The sequence below is a fragment of the Simochromis diagramma genome, unplaced genomic scaffold, assembly GCF_900408965.1.
Source record: "Simochromis diagramma unplaced genomic scaffold, fSimDia1.1 OVJJ01000426.1, whole genome shotgun sequence".
NCBI classification, from domain to species: domain Eukaryota; kingdom Metazoa; phylum Chordata; class Actinopteri; order Cichliformes; family Cichlidae; genus Simochromis; species Simochromis diagramma.
Genome location: NW_024387170.1, coordinates 2,631,425 through 2,640,422, shown reverse-complemented (window position 1 = coordinate 2,640,422; position 8,998 = coordinate 2,631,425). Strand labels below are relative to the sequence as shown.

General features: G+C 43.5%; 1 long non-coding RNA gene across 1 annotated transcript; it reads left to right on the top strand.

The window, feature by feature from the left end:
* The first annotated feature begins 592 nt into the window (after positions 1 to 592).
* Positions 593 to 1,211, top strand: LOC120744655. The gene is made up of 2 exons (XR_005698425.1): positions 593 to 751; positions 1,151 to 1,211. It is a non-coding gene; the product is annotated as an uncharacterized LOC120744655 (long non-coding RNA).
* The last annotated feature ends 7,787 nt before the right edge of the window (positions 1,212 to 8,998 follow it).

Below are 8,998 nucleotides of genomic sequence, written 5' to 3'. Positions count from 1 at the left end.
CAAAGCTGCTGTCTGAATTTACTAAAGAGCTGCAGGTCAGTCTGGGACTGAAACACGAGGAGCAAACTGGTGCCATGCTGCAGTCACAAACATGAGCTGATGGCTGATCTACCAGCAACGTGCTGCTTTCTATACAAACATGCAGCCAATCATGACTCTGTCAGAGCAGCCAATCAGAGGAAAGCAGCAGATGAGGGCGTGTGAGGCAGAGAGTGATTCAATTCAATTCAATTCAATTCAATTTTATTTATATAGCGCCAAATCACAACAAAAGTCGCCTCAAGGCGCTTCATAGATACAGAGAAAAACCCAACAATCATATGACCCCCTATGAGCAAGCACTTTGGCGACAGTGGGAAGGAAAAACTCCCTTTTAACAGGAAGAGAACCTCCGGCAGAACCAGGCTCAGGGAGGGGCGGGGCCATCTGCTGCTGGGGAGAGAGAAGGAAGACAGGATAAAGACATGCTGTGGAAGAGAGACAGAGGTTAATAACAGATATGATTCAATGCAGAGAGGTCTATTAATACATAGTGAGTGAGAAAGGTGACTGGAAAGGAAAAACTCAATGCATCATGGAAATCCCCGGAAGCCGGCAGAGTCGTAGGAAATGACGTAGGCAGAAGTTGGGGGTATCGCGATGCTACTCGAGAAGGGGAGATTTTTTCAGTGAGTTCTGTTTACCTCGTAAGCTGTGTTCCTGGTTGCCATCCTTCACGGTGATGCTCCGAGTGTTAAGTACATGACTGGAAGTAAGTTTCCTTAAATATGTTTATTTCCGATTCTGATGTTGGCCGTGGCTTTAGTTACATTCTACCGCATTGTAGCACCGCATTTTTTCATCTCGTAACTCGAAGCATGTGCCGCCGGCCGCCGCCATTATGTAGTAATTTTTTCGGCCACACAATGGCGCCAAAGTCCTTTGTTTACAGTTAGAGTGGATGTTTCGGCTATGTATGACATTCTCACTGTGTTTAATTGTGACCTTTCTGTGTTTGGAGCAAGAGATGTAAGATTGGCATAGTTCAAATTATATGTTCTGTTATGGGTATATTCAGATGGATGTGTTGGTTTATTTCATTTAATCCTTTATGTTTATCTTAGTGAAGCTGTTGCTATATATACTCATGGCAACTTGTTTGTTACTACAGACTGCTGGCAACACTGAGCATCTAGGTGGCAATAAAACAGCTGGCGGTGACAATCCAGCAAGGTGGAAGCCTGTTGTCCTCCTTCCTGTATCCTGACCGATACACCATCTTATTAGCTGCTGAACCTTAAAGAACTAGCCCTCACCAAGTGCTCCTCAAACTGTGGGACGTGTGAGGCTGACATTAAATGTCTTAAAGTGGGAGATGAAGAAATGACTCCAGGGCCCAAATCATGGAGACAAACATCAATCCACACTTCACTTTGTTTCCTGTCTCTAAAGTGGGAATATTTCAGTGTGATGAACAAACGGCCTCCAACAAATGAAGCTGATTTCCTTTTCCTGTCTTTTCTCCAGCGGCCTCAGCTTCTTCCTCTTTCCCCTGTCTTCTTCTGCAGACGCTCCTCTGTAGCTTCAAGCTGTTTCTCTTTACAAGGAGAGCTACAAACCTTTGCATCCAGCCACAACACCCCATGGGCTCCTCTGGATCATCACACTCAGCCCTTTCACAATAAAAGCCTCGTATTTATGGCTGCTCCACCCTGACATGTGACAACATCCAAATGACTGGATCAAAGTGTTTGAATGATCTCAGCAGCTTTAAAACTATTGATATTTATACATTTACATTGATTTGGACTAAACTAACAAAACTATTGATTTGATCCAAACTCACATCATGCCAGAGGCTTTTATTTTGAAGTTAGGATCATTTTAATGGTCTTCTTAGTTCATTTAAACACACACAGTTGCTCCGCCTGACATTTTTGGCTTTTAGATCAAAACATCAAAGAATTTATTTTATTTGAATGAACTGAAAATAGATTCAAACTAAAAGCTTTTAGAGAATAAACTCCTGCATGACCTCTGACCTTTGACCGTATCTACAGCACTGACCTCTGACTTTCAGCTCCACCTTTCTCTTCAGCAGGATGTTTCCCTCCCTGCTGTAGACGGTGCAGGTGTAGGTCCAGGTGTCTCCATCTGTGGGTGTTTTCAGGGTCAGACTGAGGTCTCCAGTTTTCAGCAGGTCTTCATTCATCTTCGTTCGGTCTCTGTAAACCTGGTGCTGTTCTTCAGGCTGGTCAGAGCCGTTCTCATACACGTGGACCTTATCATCATCACTGTCCCCACTCCACTTTAGCGTCTTCAGGCAGGTGAAGTGTGTTGAAGGGCAGCTGGACAGACTCCACCCCTGAATCCACCTCCACCTGGGGCTGAGAGGACAACAAAGCACAACATGAGCTTGGATGGAGACATTTGTGTTGCCTCCAACAGGCTGAATGCTGCTGCTTCACTGGGAGCTCACTGTTAGATAGAAAGTGGTCAGTGTGAAGAGGAGACGCAGCAGAAAGATGAAGACTGACAGGAAGAAAGCAGTGAACAGACTGTTGGAGCTGCTGTTAGTGGGACAGGACTTTATTCAGTCTCTGAGGACCAGATTTGACTTGATGAAGCAGAGAAACACAGTCTGAGTGTTTCTGTCACACTCACTTCATCACACAGCTCAGTTTGACAACATTGGAAGAATTTGATAGAAGCCTTCCTTTAGTAAAAGCACCAAGAAAACACCATGAAAACACCTCACTACACACAAACTGCAGTACTGGCAAATTGTACATAAAGTATGAAAAGTCAAAGTACTTATTGTGCAGAAAAATGTTCCCATCAGTGTCTGTGGATCAATATTACTGCTGCACATGTTTAAGGCTGAGCTCATTTCAAATCCTTTCTATTGTGTTGAATCTGCAGTAATGCATCATATTCTATAAAATCATATGTTTGTAGTGGCTGTCCTGTGAGGACCACGTCTCTCTAAACAAACAGCTGTTAATGAGCTCACAAACACAGGCCTACAGCTGGATTTGAAAAAGTCCATTCAATAGAAAATCAACAGTCACAGCTGGATTCAAAGGCTTGAGCTCTGTGTGACATGGTTACCTGTCAGCATCTACAGGGGGATTCAAATATGAAGGAAACATGAAGGTGGTGCATTAGAAAAACTGCTGCTTTCAAGCAGAGCAACAAACTGTTTGAACTGATCCAACTTTATTACACAGACAAAGATTTGTGCATCAGCTGCTGTAACATTTGTAATGAGCATTAATATTAATAAGTGTGAGTGAACAGAGCTGCTGCAGCAGTGAAACTCTCACTGACTGATGTCACGTGAGGCCTTGTTGGCTCGTTGTTAGTTCGCGCTGCACTGAAACAGGAAAATCCAGCTGTTAGTCATAATGTTTGTGTTTGTAAAGCACTTTATAACTGAGGACAGTGTGGAGGAGAGTCTGTGTGAGTCAGCTGCACCAGTGCTTATGCTTTGGGTCTTTGTAACATCAAGTCGTCCCTGTAGACTGCTTTTAGTTTCAGTGTCCTTATTTTGCCCTCATTTATTGGTTCTCACTGTCTCCAGATCAGGTTCAAACACAGAGGAGATCAGGGCTTTGCAGCTGCTCCTAAACTGTGGAACCAAAGACCCATGCAACATTAGAGACCTTCAACACCCTCCATCCTCTTCCTCTTCTCCTTCTCCCAGCTAAACACAGAGAGACACTCACTAGCACACAGAGAGGAGTGTGGGGGGAAAGGCCCCACTCAGGTGTGTGGAAATGACCTCAGGAACTTGTTGCTGTGAGGCAACAATGATCAGCACCACCATGCTGTTTGTTTCATCCTCATGGTTTCTCATCTTATCTTTGTTTAATCTGTTGACTTATTTCAGGACTTTGACTCCTTTAATGTGCTCACTTTGGTCAGCAGCTGTTCCGTAACACTTTATAACACCACTGCAAATAAGGCTCAAGCAGCCTGTAGTTACCTGGAAGTTTGTGTAACAAGTAGGTTTGTACAGGAAGAATACAAATAATTACACTGTCAGTACATTTAGTACAGCTCAGTCATTTTAAGTGCTGGGTATTTCATGGCAAATCTCAGAACAAACAAAACAATATTCCATCTTTGTACTTTCCGGGCCGCGGCTCATATTATGGAGCGACTCAGCCTTAGCCTAACATCCTGGTACTTGACAGCAAAGCACGCTATAGAAAGAAATCCAGCCACACTGTAGCCGACTGTCTGCATTGTAATCAGGCTGCACTGTAGGGACGTGTCTACAAGAAGCTCCAGCTGAAAGGATTACAGCAGGTTAGTGTGATGACAGATCGAGGTGGAAAATGTACTGAACTGGAAAGAGTGTGTTTGAGAAGCTGGAAGAGTGACGTGTGAGCAGCAGCTTCAATGACAAGAACAAGCTCTCTTCCAGATGTACAGAGAGGTCAGGAGGAGCTGCACTGTTTCTGTGTGCATGCAAACAATGGGTTGGTGCAGTACATGTATGAGGACAGAGAGACCAGTGGGAAGGTTTGCAGCAGCAGGGAAAGATGGGTTCCTGCTGGGGCTGGGATTACATCAGAAATCCACTCTGAGCCCTTCTTGTTTAGCAGTGCTGATGAACAGGCCTGGCAGATGAGCTCAGGCGGAGTCTCAGCAGCTCTGTTTTGCTGAGGACATTGTGATCTGTAGTGAGAGCAGGAAGCAGGTGGGTGGAAGAGAGCCTGCAGAGGTGGAGGTATGCTCTGAAGGAGAAGAGTGTGTGTGAAGAAGCTGGAGACACGACAGTGAAGATGAGGAGTGGAGGTGGTGATGGTGGATCAGTTTAAAGACATGAAAGTCCTCCATACAAAGCAGCAAAGTCCAAAAGAGGTGAAGTGACAGTGTAGCAGGATGGAGTGGGTGCACACATGTATCAGCTGTGATCTGTGACAGGAGGACAGCAGCTACAGCCAACATGAAGCTTTACAGCCTAGTGAGGCTGTGATGATGGAGACATGACACAAAGACAGGAGGCGACCTGGAGGTGGCAGAGTAGAAGATTTGAACAAGTGAGCAGAATAGAAAGGATGGAAATGAGTGGGTGACAGGGACAGCTCAGGCTGAGGAGTCTACAGGACAAAGACAGAGAGGAAGGCTGAGACTGATGAACAGCAAACGTGCAGAAGAGGGACGCTGGATATATCCATGCACCATGTTGGACCTGGAACTACCAAACATCAAGTGTTTGTATGGAAAACCTGAAGCAGCCCAGGAAACGTGTCCATCCATAATATTTGTGTCATTAGTCTTTCTATAGTCACCTGAACACAACACAAATAACACACAAACCAACAATCAGCAGTGTTTGTGTTGTTTACGTCAGTAACCATGAAGCACGACTGCAAACATTTAGTATCACAAGTAGCAGCTAAAGCATCAAATAAATGTTCCACCTGGGTGTTTACACACAAATGTTGTGTTTATTTTACGTGTGTGTGATGTTGATTTCAGCCTCATCATTGTTTTCCACAAATATACTGCACAGCATCATTTCCTGCTTCTGGTTTTCACACTAAATCTCTCAGCTTGAAAATAATTGGTTGTTATTGGTAGAAGTTATCAAATGGAATGAAAATGATGAACAGACTTAATAACAGGACTTCAAGAAGCTCAAACCTGGAACCTTTGGTTTGTTACTGGATTAAATGAAGACATTACCTGACCTGACATCTGATCCTCTGTTTTAGTAAACCCATCTTTGCTCTACTCAGCAGTTTAGTTCTTTTATTGTTTGAATCAAAGCCTCAGGTGGGATGATGTCACTTCCTGTCAGCAGAGGAAGCAGTTCAATTCAATTCAATTTTATTTATATAGCGCCAAATCACAACAAAAGTCGCCTCAAGGCGCTTCATAGATACAGAGAAAAACCCAACAATCGTATGACCCCCTATGAGCAAGCACTTTGGCGACAGTGGGAAGGAAAAACTCCCTTTTAACAGGAAGAAACCTCCGGCAGAACCAGGCTCAGGGAGGGGCGGGGCCATCTGCTGCGACCGGTTGGGGTGAGAGAAGGAAGACAGGATAAAGACATGCTGTGGAAGAGAGACAGAGGTTAATAACAGATATGATTCAATGCAGAGAGGTCTTAATACATAGTGAGTGAGAAAGGTGACTGGTAGTGATGTGCGATCGATCCTGAAATATCGATTCCTCCGATACCAATCATTTATGTTCTAGAATCGATTCTCACATTAAAATATCGATATTTTAGTAATTTAGAGTAAATTTGTAGTTTATCATTAACAGGAACACAGTGGAAAGAAACTATAACATTCGGATTGTCTACATTCAAAGGAACTACTTTCTCTTCTGCCTTTCATAGTCATGTGCGAAATACGGCTGTATAAATGTCTCGCAGCCCCTTGGCGTGCGCACTCACAACAATGGCTGAGCGTAATTGAAGTCATGTGCGGACGTATTTTACCTCCACACACAGCTGAGACGTGGTTTGCAATACGTGTGGCAAAAAAAGTGCTCCAAGAGTGAGGTGTTGTGGCCATACTAGGGAGACATTCAAAAGGGCTGTTGGGGGGGTAAATACATTTTACAGGGTTTATTATCGGATAAAATACGTTAAATGTCACCGTTATTATTGGCCGGCCTGGAAACAGCAGGGGTGTCCAAATTCAGAGGCTGCTTCCACCTGAGGACCCGGCCTTCGCGGTCTAAAGGAAGCCGGGTAGTACGTCACGAGCTCCCTCGGTGGAGTGAAACTCTGCTGTCTGCTCCTTGCTATCTAAAATATAACCGGGCACTGACGTAAACTCTCGACCGTCTCACACTTCTGTTTAACCATTTTCTGTTTGACGTTTATTAAGCTGTGTGAAAACCCCGGAGGAACCCTTCCGAAGGATTAATAAAGTCAAATTTCATTTAATCAAATCTAATAACTTTAATCTCAGCCAAACCGATTTACTCACGAACAAATAAAACCGAAAAAGCCAAAAAAAATTTTAAGTTATCAAACATCACTAACCTTGTCAAACACCTCAGAGTAAATCATCACAGAATATGACGAGCGTATGTTGAGGTGAACTGAAGAGGAGGAGAGAGTCAGGTGCTGCTAGGGCGAGACAGACGTCTCTCACGGAGTCCTTTAGTGCTGCAGGCAGGCAACATGCTCAAATAGCACAACTTCATTTTTTTTATTTCTATATGATGAACCTGCATTATTAAGTGATAAGAACAAATAATCTGATGTCCTGTAATCATTATGATGCTATAATTTGAGATACAATAAATAAAATAAGTTTTTGTACAAAGTATCGGTATCGGATCAGTATCGCCGATACCACCCTGAATATTACTTGGTATCGGATCGGAAAGAAAATCAGTGGTATCGCACATCACTAGTGACTGGAAAGGAAAAACTCAATGCATCATGGGAATCCCCCGGCAGCCTACATCTATTGCAGCATAACTAAGGGAGGATTCAGGGTCACCTGGTCCAGCCCTAACTATAGGGGTGGCTGTAGCTCAGGTGGTAGAGCAGGTCATCTACTGATCGGAAGGTTGGTGGTTCGATTCCCGGCTTCCCCTAGTCTGCATGCCAAATATCCTTGGGCAAGATACTAACCCGAAATTGCTCTCCGATGCATTCATCGGAGTATGAATGTGTGTGAATGTCAGTTGTGCTGGTGTGAATGGGTGAATGCACAAGTTGTGTAAAGCGCTTTGAGTGCTCAGAAGAGTGGAAAAGCGCTATATAAGAACTAGTCCATTTACCATTTATATGCTTTAGCAAAAAGGAAAGTTTTAAGCCTAATCTTAAAAGTAGAGATAGTGTCTGTCTCCTGAATCCAAACTGGAAGCTGGTTCCACAGAAGAGGGGCCTGAAAACTGAAGGCTCTGCCTCCCATTCTACTTTTAAATACTCTAGGAACAACACGTAGGCCTGCAGAGCGAGAGCGGAGTGCTCTAATAGGTGATATGGTACTACAAGGCCATTAAGATAAGATGGGGCCCTGATTATTTAAAGACCTTGTTATGTGAGGAGCAGGATTTATGAATTCAATTCTGGATTTAACAGGAAGCCAAACAGGAGAAATATGCTCTCTCTTTCTAGTCCCTGTCAGGACTCTTGCTGCGCAGCATTTTGGATTAGTTGAAGGCTTTTCAGTGAGTTTTTTGGACATCCTTATAATAATGAATTACAGTAAGTCCAGCCTGGAAGTAATAAATGCATGAACTAGTTTTTCAGCGTCACTCTGAGACAGGATATTTCTAATTTTAGAGATGTTGCGCAAATGGAAGAAAGCAGTCTTACATATTTGTTTAATATGTGCGTTGAAGAACATGTCCTGGTCAAAACTGACTCCAAGGTTCCTCACAGTGTTTACTGGAGGCCAAGGTAATGCCATCCAGGGTAAGAATCTGGTTAGATACCATATTCTAGGCTTTTCCGGGCCGAGTACAATAACCTCAGTTTTATCTGAATTAAGAAGCAGAAAGTTAGCGGCCATCCAGGTCTTATGTCTTTAAGACATTCCTGCAGTTTAACTAATTGGTGTGTGTTATCTGGCTTCATGGACAGATAGAGCTGGGTGTCATCTGCATAGCAGTGAAAATGTATGCTATGTCTTCTAATGATACTGCCTAAGGGAAGCATGTATAATGTAAACAGACTTGGTCCTAGCACTGAACACCTGTGGAACTCCATAATTACCTCAGTGTGTGAAGGAGGACTCTCCATTTACATGCACAAATTGGAGGTCTATTAGATAGCTATGATACAAACCACTGCAGTACCTGTATACCTACAGCATGTTCTAATCGCTCTAATAGGATATTATGGTCAACAGTATCGAATGCTGCACTAAGGTCTAGCAGGACAAGCACAAAGATGAGTCCACTGTTCAGAGGCCATAGAAGATCATTTGGTAACCTTCTTTTTTTTTTTTTTTTTTTTTTTGCCTGTCCCGTTTGGCTCTTTTTGCCATCAGAATTGTTGTCTAAAGGCAAAGAAAGATGCCCAACG